The sequence below is a fragment of the Quercus robur genome, chromosome 4 (assembly GCF_932294415.1).
Source record: "Quercus robur chromosome 4, dhQueRobu3.1, whole genome shotgun sequence".
Taxonomy (NCBI): domain Eukaryota; kingdom Viridiplantae; phylum Streptophyta; class Magnoliopsida; order Fagales; family Fagaceae; genus Quercus; species Quercus robur.
The window spans coordinates 59848000-59871473 of NC_065537.1; positions in this window are offsets into that span (position 1 = coordinate 59848000).

Here is a 23474-nt window from a genome sequence, read left to right on the forward strand (position 1 = left end):
CTAATCTGGAAGACACCATTCTTCAAATCTATCATGAGCTTGATGATGATTTTCTGCATGATGTTTCTGTTGAGCCTCCAAAGCCTCTTAATGATCCTATTCCCATTAGACAGTCCACTAGAGCTCACAAAAGGCCTTCCTATCTTCAAGATTACTATTGTAACATGGTTGTTTCATCTCCCACTTCTTCTGTTCTCCAATCAAGTACTTCTCACCCCTTGTCTTCTTACCTTTCATATCATTCCCTCTCTTCTTCCTATAAAACCTTTTGTTGTTCTATATCTTCCATTGTTAAACCTACCCACTATTATCAAGCAGTTACTGACCCTAAATGGCAGGATGCAATGGCTGCTGAAATAGCAGCTCCAGAGGCCAATAACACCTGGACCTTGACTACCCTACCTGCTGGCAAGAAGCCTATAGGATGTAAATGGGTTTACAAGGTCAAATACAAGTCTGATGGCTCTATGGAGAGGTATAAGGCACGAATTGTTGCCAAGGGTTTTACTCAGAAGGAGGGTGTTGATTACACTAAAACATTCTCACTAGTAGCCAAGATGGTTTTTGCTAAATGTCTATTGGCAGTGGCTATAGTCAAGGGTTGGTTTCTTGCTCAACTTGATGTCAACAATATTTTTCTCCATGGGGATTTAACTGAGGAGGTTTATATGGCTATTCCACCAAGGTTTCATAGCCAGGGGAAGCAGGTTTGTAGGTTAAACAAGTCTCTTTATGGACTTAAGCAAGCCTTTAGGCAGTGGTTTGCTAAGTTCTCTACAACCTTAATTCAGGACTTGGGTTTTACCCAATCTAAGGCTGATTATTCTCTGTTTACTAGGCAGAAGGATAAATCTTTCTTACTCATTGATTTATGTGGATGATGTGTTAGTAGCTAGTGACAACAAAGATGAAATAGCAGAATTCAAGTTGTTACTGGATCAAAGGTTCAAACTGAAGGATTTGGGAGACTTGAAATATTTTCTTAGACTTGAAGTTGCTAGATCAGACCAAGGTATAGCTTTATGTCAAAGGAAATATTTTCTTGAGCTGTTGAATAATGCAGGATATTTAGGGTGTAAGCCAGCAAAGACACCAATGGAGCAAAATCTTAAGTTGAGTAAGTATGAGGGAGAGGAACTTAAGGATCCTAGTTTGTATTGAAGGATGATTGGCAGATTGTTGTATCTGACTATTACCAAGCTAGACATTGCTTATGCAGTTCATAGGTTGAGTCAATACATGGCTAAGCCTAGAAAGCCTCATTTGGATGCTATGTACAGGGTCTTACAATATCTGAAAAATGAACCAGGGAAAGGCATTTTGTTTTCTTCAAAATCAGAACTTCACGTGAAGGGATTTGCAGATTTTGATTGGGCTGCGTGTCCTGACACAAGAAGGTCAGTGACTGGCTATAGCATATTCATTGGTGATTCATTAGTTTAATGGAAATCAAAGAAGCAGTGCACAATCTCAAGATCTTCAGTAGAGGCAGAGAATAGGGTCATGGCTGTGGTTACATGTGAGATAGTCTGGTTGTTGTATTTTCTAAGAGATATTGGAGTTCAACACAATAGAGAGGCTTTACTTTTCTATGACAGTCAAGCTACATTGCACATTGGATCAAATCCAATGTTACATGAAAGGACTAAGCATATAGAGATTGATTGTCATGTAGTGAGAGAAAAGGTGCTTGAAAAGGTTATCAAGTTGATCCATGTTAGAACACATTGTCAATTAGCTGATTTACTAACCAAAGCACTCAACTTCACTCAATTTTCAAGTTTGATTTGCAAAATTGGGATGGTTAATATTCATTCTGCAGTTTCCCTTAAGGGGGAGTATCAGAATGTAAAGCATGGTGAGCATGAGAAGCATAAGCATGAGAAGCATAAAGGCCTGACAGAATTAGCAACAAGGCAAAACTGCAAAATTGAAGAAAGAAAAGACAAGCAAGAGTTAATCGACAAGTAGCTTACGATGTTAAAGCTGTGTGTAGTTTTAGTGTGTATTTATTAATTCTAGAAGTTAGTTAAGACACGTGAGAATGGTAGTTACTATGTGGATTCACACGTGTAGAGTTGTTAGTCAGTTATTAAGCTACTCTGATTGTATGTAATGTGTACATTTTTCTTTTGGTTGAATATACAATTGAGGAAGTTCTTTTCCCTATTTTCTGATAAAAAGCCCATCACTCGCAGTAGACCTCAAGAAGTGCTCAATGATAAAGATTGAATCCAATACAACCATTTTCACAAAATCTTCGCTATTGATATCGAAGATCTCTTCATAACAGCGACGATAATCAGGGGCGGAGCCACATTGGGGCTTGGGGGGGCCATGGCCCCCCCTAACTTTTTGAATTCTCCATTAGAGCTAGTAAAAAAAATACTAAAATTACATGTAAATTTATTCACCGCCCCCCCCCCCCCCAAACTTTATAATTGACTCTCTTAAAATTTAAAATTGGCATCTAAAATTTTTGAACTATTCCTATAAATGTAAAATATTGTGAAAGTAATGTGAAATTATTGTGGACGTACCACTTTTCAAATTAAAGTAGTAAAAAAAAACCAAAGAAAAAAATATATGAATTTGGTACAAAAAGCCTAACAAAAAAAAAAAAAAAAAAATTCTTCATTGGCCCATTCCTCAACCCATAGCTCTCCAAATATTAGCAAAGCCCCAAATCTCCTTTTAACATATTCCAAATCCAAAAAATAAAAAAATAAAAACAAAACAAATCTGTATCATATAGCTATTTTGTTATTTTTGTGTGCATCCACGAATGTCGTTTCCTCGGCTCCAGGCTCTTGCTCCAATTAATTCCAATGGCAACCATTAGTATCTCTCTCTATTTTTGCTATTATGTATTGTCATTCTTTTTTATTACAAGTTATGTTTTGGGGAAAGATATAGTAAAGCTACTGGCTAAATGCGTGGTTAAAAAGAAAGTAGCTTTTTATGGGCTGTATAGCACTCAAAAAATGTGGCGGAAGGTGAATTGATGTTTGTGTATTTGTTTATAATATATTATTATGTTATATATAAAAATGGTATGGTTGAGTTTATAACTTAAATTATATGTGTGTGTGTGTGTGTGTGTGTGTGTGTAATAATAATTGTAAGGACACGGTTGAATCCTAGGCCCAAAAATGTAAAGGATCGCCCAAAGAGCCCAATATAATGAATTTGTAGAGAGTGGGTTTGAAATCTAGGTTCTAATGGATTGGGTTGCAATTATAATGGATCCAAATGACCATAAAGTAAAAAAAGATTGGTTGTATCTAATGAAAATCGTCGTCGGCACAATCCAAGAAGATCAGTTCTTATATATATCTCTTAAAATTGGTTACAAGTATTGTTCTTGTTGCTACAGTAATTCTTTCTTAATTCTCTGATCTCCAATCTTTAGGGTCTTCTCTCTGTTTCATACCATCTTCTTCCTTTAATCTCTACCCACCACGTGTAGAGTAGATTTTTGGTGTTGATCATTGTCCCATCAGCACTTTCCTGAAGTCTCTGGTAGTAGTTGTAAGGCTGAAAATTACTGTTCAAGTATCATTTCCTCATTAATGCGGCCAAAGAGTTAATTACAGAGCCTTCATTGTGATGGTAGCAGCTTTCTCTTAAATATTTCTTAGTCCTCATCTGTCCCGTACCTTTTGGATGTGTATGCTTACCAGTAGAATTTCTTGGAATGTTGCCTTGGATGACGAACCATAGTTTCGGACCTTGGCTTTGATCAGCCAAGGTGGCATCCCTCCTCGGACCACTTTCCTAGACTCTCAGAACCATACCTCACCTCTTCGTTCACTAAAGCGGACTCCTTTGACAGTGTTTCCCCGTCCTCGGACTACCTAATGTCCTCGGATTGGGCCCCCAGCCTAGCATATACATAGATATGCACTACTGGGCCTACCACCCCTACAATAGCCCTTCAAAATTCTCCTCTCTGGCTTTTTGAGGAGAAAAGAGGATTTCGATATTACCACAATTACCCCGTGCTTATCATACCTCACCTCCGTCAACACAGGTGCTTTTTAACTACCCAACGCATGTTCTTGACACTTCGGCATTGGAGACACGCCTTCATTAAATTTCTACGGTGCCATGTTCGCCACCTTCTACTGCACAATGTGGATCCAATGGCTGAGGATTTTATGGGAAACCGAGCGGGAATTTTCCCACTTGTCGCCCTTTCTTTGATATAAATACTGTCTTAACACTTCATTCACTTCACTTTAGCACTCATACACTGAACTTGCGCACTTATTCACCTCACTTGTGCCTTCACAAATACCAAGAGCCAGTCTGAGGAGAGTTTTCTTCTTCGCATAAGTCTTTATAAACCTTTCCATTTATTTTCCCATTTACTTTTCTTTTCTCTGTGTCCTTTTCTCCTCCTTGGCCCTTCTATTTTCTCTTTATCTTCTTAGTACCCTCTTAGTACCTTCCATCCTTTCTCAAGAATGGGTAGATTTGCCTACTTGGTAGACTCCGCAGAGAATATAGAGAGCTTTAAAGCTCAATATAGAATCCCACTAGGAGTCTCCATTAGGTATTGTAAGAAAGGGGAATGGCACAAGAAAAAGCAAGAGGGAGAAGTGGTAATCCCAATGATTGCCTTTATAGAAGGTGGGATGAGAAAGGCACTGTCACTAAGGACTACCTCAGGGCTCATAAACTAGTTCCCACAAAATGGGCCCAAACATGTTTAGGATTTTAGGGAGTGTAGACACCCTGAGTGAGAAAATGGGCTTAGGGCTTACTCACCATGATGTCAACTGGGTCTATAACCTCCAACACCTAACAGGGCAAGGTTACTACCTAAAAACTAGGTACCCCGAGGTTAGGCTCATTTCGTGCCTTCTTGAGTCCAATAAAGGCATGAACAAGAACTTTTTTATCGTGCTAGGAGAGTGACACAATGGCCTCTCCTGCCCAATGAGAGAAGGAAAACCAGGTGGGGTTTTAGGTCTAGGCTTATTATTTGAAAATTTCCTCCCTTTCCCTTGATAAGTTCTCTACCCAGTTGTCTAGGTTTATATTTTGTAATTGAATGGTTTCCTCTAATTTGTTCTATTTTTGCTAACGATGTTTTTTGTTTTCCAAATGGTCTTGCAGATAAGAACGTCGCCATTCCAAAATTCAGTCTAGTCAATGAGCAGAGCCTAGACAAGATTCTTAAAGCCGAAGTGTTCGTTCATAGTGACGGTCAGCTCAGGGCAGTACACATAATCCTCTGCTACACACCTATCTCCACAAGTTTCCAAGCATCGAAGTGCGTAATCAAAGCAAGGGATCCGCACCTGCATCGAATAAGTGTTGCTATCCCCAGCTTCCTCACCGCTGACCTTATTCTAGAAGGCATCCTAAAAATAGCCTTGCCATCCTAAGGCACTGTCAAGGAGGAGGCAACCTCGTCCCAGCCTTCAACTAAGGAAGAGGAAGGGATCGTTGAAGTTTCTAACTCTAAAGATGACTTTGAAGTCTTCAACCGACCCTCATCTCCTGAAATCCCATCTGGTGACCTTAGCCACCCTCTTCCCGCGCAAGCAAGCCAAGCCCAAGGAAACTCCCCCCTACCAAAAGACATGGGGATACAACGCAAGCCCAAGGCGAGTCTTCTAGCAGTTATGGAGTCCCAAATTGGGGATAAAGTGCCCGAGAAGGCCACCCAAGCCAAGCTTCCCACTCTTCCACCCACTCAACCTCTCTGGGCTAATCTTGCTGATCATAAAAGGAAGAGGGATCAGAAAAGCCAGGGGGCGGCAAAAGGAGGGAAAGGCCCCTTAGCCAAGGAGACCGAGCCCTAGAGAGGAGCCAAGCAGGCCAGGGTGACACAGACCTTGGCGGATAGGATGGGTGATTCCTAAGTTGGGACCCCTGCCTAGACCCTCGCCATAGTCTTGGATGGGGCGCCCTTGTCTGCCAATGCTTCTATAAGAAACTTCCAACAAGGGAAGTCCAGCTATGTGGCTAATGCTGTAGAGCAGGCTTTACTCCTGCCTGAAGATATAGCCGAATGGCAGTCAATGAGGAAGCACGATGTCTTCCTTAGTTTAAAGAGAGACTTCGCTCTAGTTAGCAACAGTCACTTTTATACTTATACTTACACATTGTTGATTTTTTTTTTTTTTTTTAAAGGTTGTCCAGGCTGCCCATAGAGCTAAGGAAATAATAAACTCCTCTCACTACATGATGAAGGACGAAGAAGCAAGATGCATCACTGTCGTGGAGGCCTTCAGGGTGGCAGACAAAAAGTCCAAAGAGCTAACCACCAATATGACTGAGTCCCAAGTCCCAAGTCCCAATTATTATTATTATTATTATTGTTGTTGTTGTAAGGGCAAGGGCCCAGGATCGTGTATCGGGCCTTGGGCTTTATCTGAGGGCACAAATGGGTCCAAGAAGAAGCAAATAATTACGAGATATTCCCGGACCAGGTTCCATTAGCACAGAGCAAATGAAGGGTCATCCGAGGAGTACATCCTCCTCGGACCTAATAGATAAGGTTCAAAATATATAATCCAACAATTAAAGTGACCGTCCATGAAGCCTCAATGACGTAGATGTACTTTGCGGACACATGAGAAGGAAGAAAACCTAAAATATCTAAGAGAAGGCTGTCACCACCACATTGAATGCACTGCAGCTACTTTTCTGGCCACATTTATGTGGAGAAGACCTCTGAATAGTGTTACCTTGGCTACCGCAACTCACAGAGAGCTAGAGAAGGTGTCTAATGGGACAAGCACTCAAGTAGAGCTTCAGATGATCAACAAGTGGAGGGTGAAGATTATTTAAAGGAGGATATATAAGGTGAAGGACCCTTTCATGGAAGGGAGAGGGCGGAAGAGAGAGAAAAGATAGAAAAGCAATCTAAACCATTCTGATATTCTGGAGTGATCATTATATCTAGAGTTAACCTCCTCGGATTGAAAGTATATTGATATCAACATCCTTGGCTCGTATTTGAACGTCATGCAATTCAATACTAGCTGTTGTCCAATTCATTGGAATCTAGTTCTTTGACCTATTTCTCTACAAATTCATTGTATTAGGCTCATTGGAACAAGACTCCATACATTTTGGGCTTGGGCCACAAATTGTGACCCTACAATTATTATTATTATTATTATTATTCCGAGACTTGTAATTAGTTTCCCTTTTGTAATAAGTTTAAGGTTTAAGGATATTTATAAATTTTTGTTTCAGGGAAATGAGATATAACTTCATTTAGTTATCTGCATAATTGGTAGCACAATTACTACACCCCACACAATTGGCAACAGAACAAGTTAAATCTACTAAGTGCATAATCCCAACAAAGTGTACCCTTAATCTCAAAAATGCACATAATTGCAAAGCATTTATTCATATCAGGCTCTACCTAGTTTTCAACTTATTAGTAAGTAAGAAACTGGGGATGAGAATCGGTTTTTAAACAAATCATAGATATACTTTCAAATACTTTAAGTGATGCTCATGAGTGTTCATTTGATCATGTCATTATAACAAAGATTTTTGCCACTTAGCATGGCCAGTCCAACTTGATACTTAGAGAAATAACAAAAAGTATGAACTTGCCCAAGGCATGTGGTCCGAGGAACCAAGCATAACTAGGGTTTTGTTTAACACTTAGGAAAATAACTTAAAATATCAATTTACCTAAGGTATATGGTTTGAGGAGCCAGGCATGACCAATGTTCTGTTTGATACTTAGTAGATGTATATGGAAGTATTAATTTACCCAAAGCATGTGGTCTGAGGAGCCTAACATAACTAAGGTTCTATTTAACGCTTAGAAAAATAACTTAAAATATCAATTTACCTAAGGTATGTGGTCCGAGGAGTTAGGCATGACCAAAGTTCTGTTTGATACTTAGCAGATGTAAATGGAAATATTAATTTACCCAAAGCATGTGGTCCGAGGAGCCAAACATAACTAAAGTTCTGTTTAATACTTAGAAAAATAACTTAAAATATCAATTTACCGAAGGTATGTGGTCCGAGGAGCTAGGCATGACCAAAGTTCTATTTGATACTTAGAAAAATGATAGAAAATATCAATTTACCCAAGGTATGTGGTCCAAGGATCTAGGCATGACCAAGGTTCTATTTGATACTTAGAAAAATGATAGAAAATATCAATTTACCCAAGGTAAATGGTCCGAGGAGCCAGGCATGACCAAGGTTCTATTTGATACTTAGAAAAATGACAGAAAATATCAATTTACCCAAGGTATATGGTCCGAGAAACCAGGCATGACCAAGGTTCTGTTTGATATTCAGATAAATAATAGAACGCATGACGCATAATGTAATAAACCAAAATATGGTAAAGAAAGTTTTCATTAATAATAATACCTTCTCAGGTTGTTTACATTTCAGAGGCATGGTACAACATTTTCATCTAGATCTTCAAGATAATATGCACCTATTCCAGCCACTGACGTGATGCGATATAACCCTTTCCAGTTGGGCCCTAACTTTCCCCATGCTGGGTTCTTGGCAGTACCCAAAACCTTTCTTAATACCAGGTCTCCAGGTGCTAATGGCCTTAGTTTTACGTTGGCGTCATACCCTTGCTTGAATTTATGTTGATAATACACTAGTTCGACCATGGCACTTTCTCTTCGCTCTTTAATTAAGTCTAAGCTTTTCCCTAACAGCTCATCATTGTTGCTCAGAGTGAAAGGACTCGTTCTTAGTGTTAGGAATCCAATCTCTAGAGGAATAATCGCTTCCGCTCCATGAGTCATTGAAAAGGGTGTCTCCTCTGTTGACCTACGAGGTGTAGTCTGATATGTCTATAGGATAAGTGATAGCTCTTCCACCCATTTTTCCTTTATGTCATCTAGTCTCTTCTTGAGTCCATTCACTATCACCTTATTGACAGCCTAGGCATGTCCATTCCCTTGTGGATAGGCCGGGGTGGAATACCTGTTGGTAATACCTAGGTCACAACAATACCTTCTGAAGGCTTTACTATCAAACTGAAGTCCATTGTCCAAGATGAGTGTATGAGGGATGCCAAACCGAGTGACAATGTTTTTCCAAACAAATCTCTTGGCATCCACATCCCTGATATTTGCCAACGGTTCAGCTTCAACCCACTAGGCGAAGTAATCCGTGCCAACCAACAATCATGTCTTATTCCCTACTACCTTAAGGAAAGGTCCAACAATATCCAAGCCCCATTGAGCAAATGGCCAAGGGCTAGACAGAGGATTAAGGACTCCCCCTGGTTTATGAATGTTTGGGGGAAATCTTTGGCATGGATCTCATTTCTTCACATACTCTTGTGCTCCCCTTTGCATATTTGGCCACCAATATCCCTAGGTGAGGGCCCTGTGAGATAAGGATCTACATCCAATGTGGCTTCCATAAATCCCTTCATGTAACTCTTTAAGGAGTAGCTCCACAGCCTTAGGGTGCATGCACAGCAAATATGGTCTAGAAAAGAAGCACTTGTACAAATTTTGGTCATCAGATAGCCAAAACCAAGAAGCCTTTCTCCGCACCTTGTCAGCCTCGGACTTCCCTTCGAGCAAGATATCCTCTTTAAGGAATAGTACAATAGAATCCATCCAACTACTTCTCACTCTGACTTGATGAACATGGACCATCACTTTTCCCATTTCTGTAGGTTTACACAAGTCTTTCACAAGGATAACTCAATGTAAATCTCATGCCAAGGAGGTTGCAAGTGTGGCAAGAGAGTCAGCATGTGTATTTTTGCTTCTAGGGATCTACAATAAAGTGAAAGACTCAAAACTTGACTGCAAGTGGCTAACCTAATTCAAGTATTCCTGCATTCTCACATCCCTGGCCTCTAACTCTCCCTTTACCTGGCCAACAACCAACCTTGAATCTGAGTATATCTCCACTGCTTTTTCTCCCATTCTCTGAACCATGGTCATCCCTATCAACAGAGCCTCATATTCGGCCCCATTGTTTGTGGCCGAGAAGCCTAGTCTTAAGGATTTATTGATAATGATCTTCTTAAGAGATATCAAAGCTAGCCCCACTCCAGATCCTTTTTGATTCACTACACCATCCACATATACCCTCCAGGATAAAGGTTCTCGTCAGGAGATCATACCAACTGATTTTCTATCCATGTTCTGCTTTTCAACTTTCTCTTCCAAGAAGGATTCAGCAAACTCAGCCATCAAATCTGCGAGAACTTGACCCTTGATAGAGGTGTGAGGCATGTACCTGATATCAAAAACCCCTAGGATTGTTCCTCACTTAGCAATCCTTCCAGTGTAATCAGCACTCCGAAGAAGCAATTTAAGCGAAAGTTGAGTTAAGACAACGATTATGAGGTATTTGAAATAGAAAGGGAGCTTACGAGTAGCATGCATGACCCACAAAATAGCTTTTTCCAGTGGTAGGTAATGCACCTCGGCCTTATGCAGTGATTTGCTCACATAGTAAACTGGCCTCTACACACCACCATCAACTCGCACCAACACCAAGCTCATCGCATGAGAAGCCACCGCGATGTAAGCAAACAAAACCTCATCCACCTTAGGCCTGGACATAATGGGTGGTCGAGATAGGTATTCCTTCAGTTGTTGGTAGGCCAGGACACACTCCTCGGTCCATTCAAATCCCTTCCACTAGTTCAACAACGGGAAGAAAGGCCTATACCTGTCTGCTAACCGAGAAATGAATTGGTTTAAAGTAGCAATCATCCCTGTCAGCATCTGTACCTCTTTGGGATTCTGAGGTGGCCGTGAACTATTAATTGCTTTAATTTGGTCAGGGTTGACTTCAATTCCGCGGTGAGTGACCATGTACCCCAAGAACTTTCCTAAAATAACACCAAAAGAACACTTAGAAGCATTAAGGAGCAACTTGTGTTTTCTTAATATCTCAAAGATATTGCTGAGATTGTTAACATGCTCAGACTCTAACTTACTCTTTACCACCATATCATTTATATAAACCTTAATGTTTTTTCCTAACTATGGCTCAAACATCCTAGTCATCATCCTCTAATAGGTAGATCCCACATTCTTTAAACCAAAGAGCATCACCTTGTAGTGGTAATTCCCAATAGGAGTAATAAAAGTTGTCTTCTCTTGATCATCCAAAGCTAAAGGTATCTGGTGGTACCCTTGAAAGACATCCAAAAAGTTCATCCGCAGATGGCCTACTGTGGCATCCACTAACTGATCTATTCGAGTCATAGGGAAAGTATCCTTAGGGAAAGCTTTATTTAGATCTATGAAGTCTATACATACTCGCCACTTCCCATTCTTCTTTTTCACTACCATCGTATTGGCCAACCACTTAGGGTAGAAGACTTCCTTAATAGCTCCAACCTACTTAAGCTTGTTCACTTCCTTCTTGACAACATCAAAATGCACTTTAGATGAGCACTGAGGTGGTTGCTTCTTAGGGAGGATAGCCAAGTTGAAATTTAGATGATGGCAAATGAAGTCTGGATCCACCTAATGAGCTTCATAAGCATTCCATGCGAACACATCATATTCCTCTTCAAAAACATGATCAGCTCCTCCTCCTGAGGAGGCAGCTGAGTTTCGACCCGAAAAAACTTCTTTGGATCACCATCTATAACAATTTCCTCTAGCTTCTCACACTTTACCCTTTCCTACACCACGTCCATAAACAGGATCAAGATCCTTGACTGCTATAAGCCCCCCTCAATGGAGGCCAAAAACTCAACTCTGGGCTGATGCATAATTGTAGATACCAAGCACTGCCTAGCCATAGACTGGCTCCCAATTAGTTCCTTAATCTGGTCCCCAAACAAATACTTAACTTTCAAATGCAAGGTGGAAGAGACAACTCCCAAGGCATGGAGCCAGGGCCTTGCCATAATGGTGGTGTAGGGGAAATAAGCATCCACCACAATAATATCCGCATCCACCAGTTCGGACCTCGCCTATATTGGTAATCTAATCTGACCCCTTGGAATTACAACTTTCCCATCAAAACTTACCAAGGGTGAATCATAAGGTGCCAATTACTCAGGTTTCAACCTCAACCCCTCGTATAGATTAGGATACATGATCTCTGCACCGCTGCCTTGGTCTACCAAAACCCTCTTCGCATCATACCCTCATATCTTGAGGGTAACCACTAAAGCATCATCGTGTGGCTATATGGTTCCAACTTTATCCTCATCTGAAAAACTCAACGCTAGTCGGATCTCTACCCTAGCCCTCTTTGGCTCAAAATTAGTGTCCTCGGTAGGTAGCCGAGCTACAGACATTACCCTGGAGGGATGAGAACTAGTTCTCCCAGGATCAACAAAGATGACATTAATTATGCCCAAAGGGGGTCTTGAAGAAGCATTCCCCTGAGCCCTAGATCCTGCTTGGTCTCCCTACCCATTAGGCCGATACAAAAACTGCTTTAACCTTCCATCTCTAATCAGTTGCTCCAAATGATTCCACAAAGTTCTACAGTCTTCGATGGTATGTCCTCATTCCTGGTGGTACTGGCAATGAAGACTTTGGTTGCGCCTCATAGGGTCTCCTCCCATCTTGTTTGGCCATTTAAAGTATGGCTCATTCTTAATCTTCTCTAAAACTTGATGTACTAGTTCTTGGAACATCGTGTTAACCACCTGAGGAGTTGTAGACCCAGATTGCCCAGCAAAGTCCCTTCAGGGTCTGTTATTATTGTATCTGTCCTAAGGGATAACCTTAGCCTTTCCTTTCCTTTATTGTTGATCTTCCTTAACTAGCTTGTACTTGTCAATACGGTCCATAAACCAACACACATTTCTTACCAGCCTCTTGGTTAAGGACTTTCTCAAATCATGCTCGGCTGGCAAGCCGACCTTGAAAGTCCTTATAGCCACGTCATCAAAATCCCTGTCGATCTCATTGAATATCTCCCAGTATCTGTCTGAGTACGTTTTCAAGGTATCCCCTTCTCGCATGGCCATAGACCGTAGGGAATCTAAGGGCCGAGAAACCCTACTGCATGTAATAAAGCGAGATCCAAACGCCCAAGTAAGTTCTTTAAAGGAATCAATGGAACTTGCTCCCAAACCATTAAACCACCTCATGGCCACAGGCCTTAAACTAGAAGGGAACACCTTGCACATCAAGGCCTTATTCTTGGAGTGCACAGCCATTCTTTGGTTGAAGTGGCTTACGTGTTCCATAGGATTTGTTCGACCATTGTACATGGTGAGCGTGGGCTAAGTAAACCACCGAGGAAGTCTTCCTCCCTCAATTCTGCACATGAAAGGTGATCTGGAAATATGGTTGAGCGCTCTACTCATTGCATCATTTCCCAAGCCTTTGGAAGATGAGCTCTTATTCTTGCACTTATGGTGGTAGTCCGCATCATACGAGAAAGACTCACTAGGAGGAGTCTTTGACCTGGGTCTCTAACTATCACCCTCCTCATCGTTAGAAAAGAAATCAGAATTGGGGGGAGTTTGCCTTTGCCGTTCGTGGTGCAACTTCCTTTTCAGATGATCAATCTCCAATTGCATGGCTCTAGTGTTCTCCACATGAGAAAGGTGGCTCTCGCTTCAAGACTGGCTCCTGCTAGTATGGGTGGTATGCACACTAAACTCTCAGTCCCTTCTTCGCTCAAGATTAACAAAATGATCTTGACGTTGGGACCCCATAGATTCCTCCAGATTCGGACCTGAACCTACCATAGTTGGACGTCAAACTGACTAAAACACAAGAATTTCCCATAGACGGCGCCAATTGTAAGGACATGGTTGAATCATAGGCCCAAAAATGTAAAGGATCTAGGCCCAAAGAGCCTAATACAATGAATTTGTAGAGAGTGGGTTGGAAATCTAGGTTCTAATGGATTGGGTTGTAATTATAGTAGATCCAAATGACCATAAAGTAAAAATAGATTGGTTGTATCTAATGAAAATCGTCCTCGGTACAATCCGAGGAGATCAATTCTTGTATATATCTCTTGAAGTTGGTTACAAGTATTGTTCATATTGCTAAAGTAATTCTCTCTTAATTCTCCGATCTCCAATCTGTAGGGTCTTCTCTCTGTTTTATACCTTCTTCTTACTTTCATCTCTACCCTCCACGTGTAAAGTAGATTGCTGGTGTTGATCCTTATCCCATCAACACTTTCCTAAAGTCTCTGGTAGTAGCTATAAGGCTAAAAATTACTGTTCAGGTATCACTTCCTCATTAATGCGGCCAGAGAGTTAGTTACAGAGTATTCAATGCGGTGATAGCAACTTTCTCTTAGATATTTCTTAGTCCTCATCTGTCTCGTACCTTCTGAATGTGTATGCTTACCAGTAGAATTTCTTGGAATGTTGCCTTGGATGGCGAACCATAGTTTCGGACCTCAACTTTGATCAGCCGAGGTGGCATCCCTCCTCGGACCACTTTCCTGGACTCTCAGGGCCACACCTCACATCTTCATTCATTAACACAGACTCCTTTGACAATGTTTCCCCGTCCTTAGACTATCTAATGTCCTCAGATTGGACCCCCGGCCCAGCATATACATAGATACGCACTATTGGGCCTACCACCCCTATAGTGTTGTATATACTGAGTGATGTATTTATACTTTGTATTATTATCTTACTTCAAACTTTATTTGGTTTTATTTGGTTAGCAATTTTTAATGTGTCCATTACATCTGAAGCTCAAATTTTTCTTTTCCCATTTTAAGTATCAGAATTATCAAAAAAAAAAAAACACTTGAATGACTCATTTATAATTTATAAATGACTTGTTTTTAATTTTTATGACATAAATTATTTGCTGGGGGTCTTCCATTTAAATTTTTTTTTTATTAAAAAAAAAAAAAAACTTTAAGAATTTTGTTACATTTAGCTTGGCCCCCCTACAAAAAGTTCCTGGCTCCGCCACTAGCAACGAATCTTTAATTCATTTATTTCAATGATGCCTGCAATATCATTGTGGCATGTCCTAGTTCGATAACAGAATTCCTTGAGATATCTTAGTTAAAACATTTCCATGGCATGTAGTTCACACTCCCCATTATGAAGAGGGTCTATTGAAATTAGCTTTGGAGTGTAGGCATCATCATTTACCTCACGAAGCTTCTTGGGGACCCAGCAGATGCAGCACTCAGGCCACTGGACTGGCTCCATGACTAGTGGTATGTCAATGGCTAACTCTTTGCAACCCATTTCTTTTTCTAGTGTATCCAGCCAAAGAAATAAATTCTTTTCTAAATGATTCAGTAGATTGGCCGTTTTTTCCAATAATAATCAAGTTTACTTTTCCTAGTGTCAGGCAAATAACAATCATAAGCACCGGGATAGAATCTTTAATTAGAAAGGTAATTTCAATTAAAAACATTTATTGATTAATAATTACACGCAGTTACAAATGAGATTAAACCGGGCTACATCCTAGATGCAAAAAAATTGATAAATTCTTTTCTAAGTGATTCAGTAGATTGGCAAATAATCAGTTTGCTTTTCCTAGAGACAGACAAATAACAATCATAAGCACCGGGATAGAATCTTTGATTACATAGGTGATTTCAATTATTAAAAGCATTTATTGATAATTTACAAGCAGTTACGAATGAGATCAAACCCGTGGTCAATTGCCACCATTAAGGATGGAATACCGGGCTACATCCTATATGCATATAAATAAATAAAAAGATATCATTTTCTCATACATTTTTATTTTATTTTTTGTAGTTATCATTGTTACTATCATCATACTTGGGGCAAGATTGGAAGATAATTCGTAGGCAATTGAATTCGAAAAATTAAGTGAAGACAAAATTTTGTGTCTTTAAATAGTGTGAAATTTTCAGTTTTCTATATAATATGTGCTTATAGAAAAGTTATCCAATTGCATCAAATTGTCATTTTATTAGTATTATATATATATATATATATATAATTAAAAAAAAAAAAAAAAAAGCCAATTAAGGTTTTGTAGTAGAATGAATTTAATTCATGAGAAATTTACTGACTAGTACAGTTGCAATATGATGATATGATCATATGAACATTATCTTAAGCCGAAGAGATGTAAACGTGTAAATAAATAAATTAACTTGACATTTGGAGTTTCCCAAAAAAAAACAACTTGAGTTTGGAAGCTACAAGTCCAAGATCAAATTAGAGCAAAGCAATTATTCACCTATTAAAACTTTAGTTTCATAATATATCAATAAGAGTATTTAATATAAATCTTTATAAATTGTAGAAACTAGTCACTAACCCGTGCGATGCACCGGAAAGCTATTGATAACTTCCCTAATATGAAAAAAAAAAAAAAAAAAATCAATATCATGGTATAAATTATATACCAAACTAATAAAACCTATCACTTACAAAGTAATAAAATCTATCACATACAATGAAATATCGTGATAACCAAGAGCTTGAGATCATATTTAGAGATATCGTGATAACCAAGAGCTTAAGATCATATTTAGAAAATATATAACTGATTCAATACAATTAATTACACAAATATAGTTAATTCAATACTCATTCAATCAAATATCTTTCATAAATTACATTAATCATTCTTGATGTCCAAGATGTATCTAAATTCTAACATTGCCAGTAAACAAAGATTCTAGACCTCAATGGGATTGAAAAGGAACCATAATGCCAATTTACACAATTGCTGAAATCATCACTTTCCACTATTGAGAGAGAGGTGGCTATTGTGTTGCATCTCTTAAGAAGAATCCACCTTGTACATTTTTTTTGATATGTAATCGACCCATAACAAAATAGATGTACCACATTCAAAGTATGCACATTTTGGAGAATAAAAGAAAAGGAAAATGAGAAAATGAACCCACCTAAAGTTTTTTGCTCTGCCTCTTGATGTTGACTTTTCCAGCATCATCCAGAATCAAATTTATGTACTCCTCAAAGCCCTGTAAGGAATAAAAATTAGCATTTGAACAAATTTACATGTATTCACTTAAAATCGTGAAAGATGCTAAAAATTAGGTTTATATCAACCTTTTAACCAAAATTCAACATTTTAATGATCTCACATAAATCAGCAATTTTGCCATTGTTAGTTGCAACATATATCTTTTTTATTTGTGACAAATATGGTGGAATTTTGACAATCAAATTTTACTCAAAAGCTAGGATTAGACAACCTCAATCCTACATTGATCTAAGAAATCTGTAGAATCCTTACCCTAAAATCAAAAAGAACATGCCACAACTATAGATAAGAGGCAAAACAATAAAATTACTTGTTCACAAAGATTTCAAAGTTCTCAAGATGTAAATTTGACAATATCACCCCTAAACTTGCTTAACATACATAACATATAGCAAAAATACTCATCATAAATGTGATTAAAACACTCAAGCACTAAATTACAACCCTCTGCATATATATATAGAACTATCCTTAACATTTTATCTTCAAAACATTATAACAGGGAATGCTGCAAAAATTTGGAATGATTTACCTATATATAGCTTAACCATACTTGCTACTCCATATAATTCAAATCAAGACGTTTGATTTTTCCCCTCATCACTCAAACAGATGATCAACTAAAATTTTAAGAATAGCATTACATGCAAAACCCAGAAAAGCCCAACATTGAATAGTACAAAATCAATAATTAAAAGTCTCTAAAAAACATTACCACTATCATGCAATATTTTCTTCGCAGTAAACAGAAGTTAAAGAGAGACAAAAGCATTAAGAGAACTGAATAAACAACCTTGTATCATTGAGGAACACCAAAATATCTTGCAATGAAAAGCAAGCATACCAAAACCACCACAATGGTGGAAGCTGTGACTTTTGTGTGTACCAGTAAACAACGGTGTCTTGCTATAAAGAGTTTAAACTGTCTGTTGGGAGGATATTCTTCTTAGTAATATCAGGCTCACTTACCAATCAACAGCTTTTGAGTGTGACTTTTTCCAAAAAAAAAAAGAAGTGATATATAGGGGAAAAAATTTAGAACCCAAAATGGCATTGATTTGAATAGGGAAAAAAAATCCCCAAAATCAAAGCTAATCTACAAAATCTGTAAAACCAAATCAAACACAAAGTCAATAATTTATTTAATGCAATTTTTTTTTAAATTCAGTAATTAAAATAACAGCAAATGACTAACATCAAGATCCGTTTGAAAACCAATTCTAAATAGTTCAAGGCTTCCAAATTTTGAGACTTTCAAGTTTCTTCTAGATTAGATAACTCTTAAGTTGGGCTGATTATTCTCTTTTGGTTGTATTTCCTGGCAGATCTACTATTCAAACATTACAATGGTTCCAAATCAACCCTTCAATATTCTATCATCAACGTGGAATTCATCCGGTAGCTTTGAAAAGAATTTGACTTGCAAAGGAAGCTTATAAAGGTCTTAATATCATCCAACAATATTCCCCAACTATCTTTCTTCACTTAGACGCCAATACCAATATTAATAGTTTAATACAAACTTGGAGTCTCCTTCCACAATTCTCGGGTTATAGTAATTCCTTTATTTGTTGGATTACCCAAAGAAGTGATCTAGTCGGCCCAGACTTTATTTGCTTTTTGCTCCAATCCCTCGTTCATCAAACACAATTCTCGGGTTATAGTGTTTTTAATTTTATTTGCTTCGTCCTTTCATGTAATACCTAAGCAGTAAAATAGACGTAATAACCTTTTGTCGAATGTTGATTGCAGATTTTCTAACCAAACCTAATATGTGCAAATCAAATGGCAGAGAACCAAAGTCTGATGAGTCTGATTTATGGATTCAACAACACATCAAACCATAACAAAACCAATTACAACAAAACTTAAATCTCACCATAAAACCATAACAAAAAAAACCAAAAAAAAACCGAAAATTAAACATGCATAACAGAATGAACAACACATATTCATTACAGAGCAAACAAAAAATCAAAATTAAATTGCTGAAAAACCATAACCGAACAAAAGGGCCTAAAACAAAATTGGAAAAGAAAATTAGTAATTCCGTAAGACCCAAAACTGTAAGCAACCTTTTTTGTAATTTTCATAATCTATAAAATAGCTTGACTTGACTATGAAAAGAGAGAAACAAAAAATTATATGAAATCAACATGTTCTCCAGAACCAAATAGGATTACGAAAACGTACCAAGCTTTAGAGGCTAAGACTTGAGCCAGCAAAGGCTACGAACAGAGAGAGCGAGACTGAGAGAAGAGGGATGCTCTGCGTTTACGCCAAAGAGAAAGGGATGAGGGGGCAGCGTGAAGAGAGGAGAAAACCTGCGTACTGAGTTTGTGTTTGTGTCTATCCGGTTTTGTTTATTTTAAAGATAAGTATCGGGTTTTAACACCAAAAAAAAAAAAAGGTACTGGGTTTTGTTTTGCTAAGAAAAAAGTGTTTTTATTTTTATTTTTATTTTTTAAATATTGTGCTAACGTGGAAAAATGTGGGAGCTTCAGAGGCTTCGGTTTTATATATATATATATATATAGATGAAAAAAAAAAGAGTAAATACTAAATAGATGTATAAATGGATATAAAATTAGAGAAAATTGGTATTATTTTTTTTAAAAATCTATATAAATAATAGAAATAAATAAAAAAGAGTAAATAGACATATAAATGGATATAAAATAAATTTGAATGAAAAATAAGGAATTAAAAGAATGGCTATATTTATCAAGTAGTTTCATTTATTATTTTTAAATTAACTTTTGTATGTTAGTGTAGGGGTATTAGGCCTCGGAGACCGTCGTTGTTTATGTGTGTCTTGGGCCCAAAGCCCAAGCCAAGGACTAAAGACTATCCGAGGAGGGGTAAACACCATCAAGGGGACCTATGCTAATGGGTGATGAGGTCAACTTTAGCCATAATGGCACAATAAGTAGGCCGAGGACAGATGTCACCTCGGACTGATAATGCCAAGGTCTGAACAGGTAATCTGCCATCCAGAGAGGTATTCCCAAAAGTTCTGCGAGCACGGACAAGCATTGCAAAAACAAAGTACAGACAAAAGTCCTAAAATATCTGAGAAGGAATCCACTGCCACTGTATTTAAGGCTCTACAGCTAACTTTCTAGCTGCATTAATGTGGAGAAGACCCCTGAACAGGGCTATGTTGGTCGTCCCAACGCACAAGGTAGCCTGAAGGGGTGTCCAATGGGACAGACACTCAAGTAAGTGAATGGATGGCCAACGAGTGGAAGGCCAAGATCGTTTAAAGGGGACTATATAATAGGAGAAACTCCCCATAGAAGAGAGAGGTGAAAAAATCAAGAGAGAAATACTATAGCAATTAAGAATCAAACCTATAATCATACTTGCAAGGAATATATAAGAGTTAACCTCCTTGGACTCGTGCCGAGGACTGTTTTTCTAAACTCAATCCAATCATCTTCTTAGTTCCTGTGAGTTGAGCCTATTTCACTTGCAATCCAATTCACTCTGACCCAGTTTTACAACCCACTCTCTATAAATTCATTGTTCTGGGCTTTTTGGGCCTCACTCCATTCGATCTTGGGTTGGGTTCCAAATTTGGTCCTTATAATTGGTGCCATCTGTGGGAAATCCTGGAGTGTTAGTGAGTTCGGTTTCCAACTATGGTAGGTTCAGATCCACACTAGGCAGAATCTAGGGGGTCCCAACAGGAGGACCATTTTGTTAACCTCGAACATAGAAGGGACAGGGAGGGGAGCGTGCATACTACCCACACCAGCAAAAGCCATTCTCGGGGTGGTAGCCATCTCTCTCATGAAAAGAACACCAAAGCCATACAACAGGAGATTAATTGTTAGAAAAAAGAGTTGCGCCGTGAACGGAGAAGGCAATCTCCTATCGTTTCCAACTCCTCCTCTAATGACAGAAAGGATGGCAGTTACAATCAAAGATCAAGGACTCCTCCCAGTCAGTCTTTCTCGCATGACGAGGAGTATCACCATGGGCACGGGAACAAAAACTCATCTTCCAAAAGAATAGGGAATGATGCTTTAAGCAAAGCGCTCAAGCAAATTTCCAAGTCACCTTTCATGCGGAGGATAGAGGAAGGAAGACTTCCTCGGCGGTTCACTCAACCCACGTTCACTGCGTACAATGAAAGGACAAACCCTATTAAGCATGTCAGCCACTTCAACCAAAGGATGGCTGTGCACTCCAGGAACGAGGCCTTAATGTGCAAAGTATTCCCATCCAACTTGGGACCTGTGGCAATGAGGTGGTTTGATGGCTTGAGAGTAGAATCCATTGACTCCTTTGAGGAACTCACTCAGGCGTTCGAATCTCGCTTCATTACGTGCAGCAGGGTTCCCCAGCCTTTGGCTTCCTTGTTGTCTCTGTCCATGAAGGAGGGAGAAACCCTGAAAACATATTCGGACAGATATTAGGAGATGTTCAACGAGATAGAAGGTGATTTTAGCCATGTAGCCATCAGCACCTTCAAGCTTGGCCTACTAGTTGAGCATGGCTTAAGGAAATCTTTGACCGGAAAACCCGTCACCAACGTATGCCAGCTCATGGACATGATTGACAAATACAAGAGGGTTGAAGAGGACCAGCAACAAGACAAAGGAAACGGTAAGGTTATCCCCCAGGACAGGAGGGATTTCAGGTTGGACCGATTCAGCAACAGCAGACCCCGAAGGGATTTTACAGGACAGTCTAGATCCGCTACTCCTCAGGTGGTTAACACTATGTTCTGAGAACCAGTACATCAAGTTTTGGAGAAGATCAAGAACGAGCCATACTTCAAATGGCCTAACAAGATAGGAGGAGACCCCTCGAGACACAACCAGAGCCTCCATTGCCAATATCATCAAGAGCGAGGGCATACCACTGAGGACTGCAGAACTCTATGGAATCATCTTGAATAGCTAGTCAGGGAGGGAAAGTTGCAACAGTTCCTGTATCGGCCTAACGGGCAACAAGACCAGTCACGGTCAGGGGCTTAGGGAAATGCCCTTTTAAGGCCCCCTTTGGGCACTATTAACGTCATCTTTGCCGCTCTTGGGAGAACAGGTTTGCGACCCTCCAGAGTGATGTCTGTGGCCAGGTCGCTAGCCGAGGACGCCAACCCTACACCGAAGAAGGCTAGGTTGGAGGTTCGACCGACGTTGAGTTTTTAGGATGAGGATAAAGTGGGAACCATACAACCATATGACGATGCCTTAGTGGTCACCCTTAGGATAGGAAGGTACAACGTGAGAAGGGTGATGGTAGACCAAGGTAGTGGTGCAGAGGTTATGTACCCTGACCTGTAAAAGGGGTTGAACCACTGAGGACTACAAAACTCTATGGAATCATCTTAAATAGCTAGTCAGGGAGGGAAAGTTGCAACAGTTCCTATATCGGCCTAACGGGCAACAAGACCAGTCACGGTCAGGGGCTCAGGGAAATGCCCCTTTAAGGCCCCCTTTGGGCACCATTAATGTCATCTTTGCCGCTCTTGGGAGAACAGGCTTGTGACCTCCAGAGTGATGTCTGTGGCCAGGTCGCTAGCCGAGGATGCCATCCTTGCGCCGAAGAAGGCTAGGTTGGAGGTTTGACCGACGTTGAGTTTTTTGGATGAGGATAAAGTGGGAACCATACAACCACATGACGATGCCTTAGTGGTCACCCTTAGGATAGGAAGGTACGACGTGAGAAGGGTGATGGTAGACCAAGGTAGTGGTGCAAAGGTTATGTACCCTGACCTGTAAAAGGGGTTGAACTTGAAACCAAAAGATTTGACAGCATACGATTCACCATTGATAAGTTTCGATGGGAAGATGGTCATCCCAAAGGGTCTAATAAGATTACCCATACAAGCAGGGTTAGAAGTGGTCGAAGTGAACTTTATCGTGGTTGACGCCTATTCCCTCTACACTGCCATCGTAGGAAGACCCTGGCTACATGCCCTAGGAGCCGTTTCCTCAACCCTGCACCTAAAGGTCAAGTACCCCGCTGGAGATGGGATCGAAGAGCTCGTCGGGAGTTAGTCCAGGGCTAAGCAATGCCTGGTAGCTGCCATTTTGTACCAACCCAGAGTCGAGCCCTCGGTCCCCACCGAGACAAACTCATAGCAATTAAAGACCCCAGCGCCACCTATCTGTGGGCCAGCCAAGGAAGCGAAATGTGAAGGTCTGGAGAAAATCATTGTGGGAGATGATCCGGAAAAATTTTTCCAGGTCGGAGCCCAGCTGCCTCCTCAGGAGAAGGAAGAGCTGATAGTTTTCCTCAAGAGGAACATCGATGTGTTTGCATAGAGCACTTACGAAGCTCCAGGGGTGGATCCAAACTTTATCTGCCACCATTTGAATGTCAACCCATCTGTCATCCCCAAAAAGCAGGCTCCTCGACGCTCATCCAGGGAGCATTCTGACACAGTCAGAGACAAGGTAATGAAGCTAAAGTAGGCTGGGGCTATCAAAGAGGTTTTCTACCCTGAGTGGTTAACTAACACTGTAGTGGTGAAGAAGAAGAGTGGGAAGTGGCGAGTGTGCGTAGACTTCACAGATCTGAACAAGACTTGTCCGAAAGACCCTTTCCCTATGCCCC